At 42.7% G+C, this 572-nt stretch overlaps 1 non-coding gene across 1 annotated transcript; it reads left to right on the top strand.

Moving 5' to 3' along the window:
• The first annotated feature begins 228 nt into the window (after nt 1–228).
• On the top strand, nt 229–335 carry LOC145077322 (small nucleolar RNA R71). Its single transcript, XR_013693103.1, has one exon. It is a non-coding gene; the product is annotated as a small nucleolar RNA R71 (small nucleolar RNA).
• Nucleotides 336–572: the final 237 nt, after the last annotated feature.

The raw sequence follows: 572 nt of genomic DNA, 5'->3' as shown, positions 1-572 counted from the left end.
CTGTTTCAATGTTTTTATTTAACCTAATTAGTCATTAGAAGTCTTGGATTCAAAAGCATGTTTAGTAGAAAGCCTAGATCCAAGCATTAGGGTTTTGCATGCGCACATAGGAAAGTTCTTATGGCTAAAACCCATCACTTCTTTGTGAGCGGGCCTTGAGAATCAAGCAATTGCCTTGTGGTGACATTGACTCCATCATAGAAGATGGAGACCTCTTGTTGGCTATTAAGGTCATGGTGTGGGCAATTTCTAAGTAGGCTCTTGTACCTTTCCCAAACTTCATAAAGAGATTCTCCGGGTTGTTGCTCGAAGTTAGCAATGGCTTTCTTTAGCTTGGCTATCTCGGAGGGCGGGCAGAAATGGTCTATGAACTCTTCTTTCATCTTGGCCCATGTGGTGACCGATTCGAGAGGAAATGACTTTAACCAATCTTTTGCAGCTCCTTTAAATGTGACAGGAAGCATGCGAAGAAGCTGGGTCTCGCATGGAACATTCGGTACGTTGAAGTAATCAGCCACATCATTCACTTCGTCCAAGTGCTTGTAAGCATCTTCGTTATCTTTCCCGTAAAA

The sequence above is a fragment of the Lactuca serriola genome, chromosome 9 (assembly GCF_051521515.1).
Source record: "Lactuca serriola cultivar US96UC23 chromosome 9, Lser_US96UC23_V15, whole genome shotgun sequence".
Lineage (NCBI taxonomy): Eukaryota > Viridiplantae > Streptophyta > Magnoliopsida > Asterales > Asteraceae > Lactuca > Lactuca serriola.
Note: the sequence above shows the minus strand (reverse complement) of the source record. Positions and strands in the feature narration are given on the sequence as shown.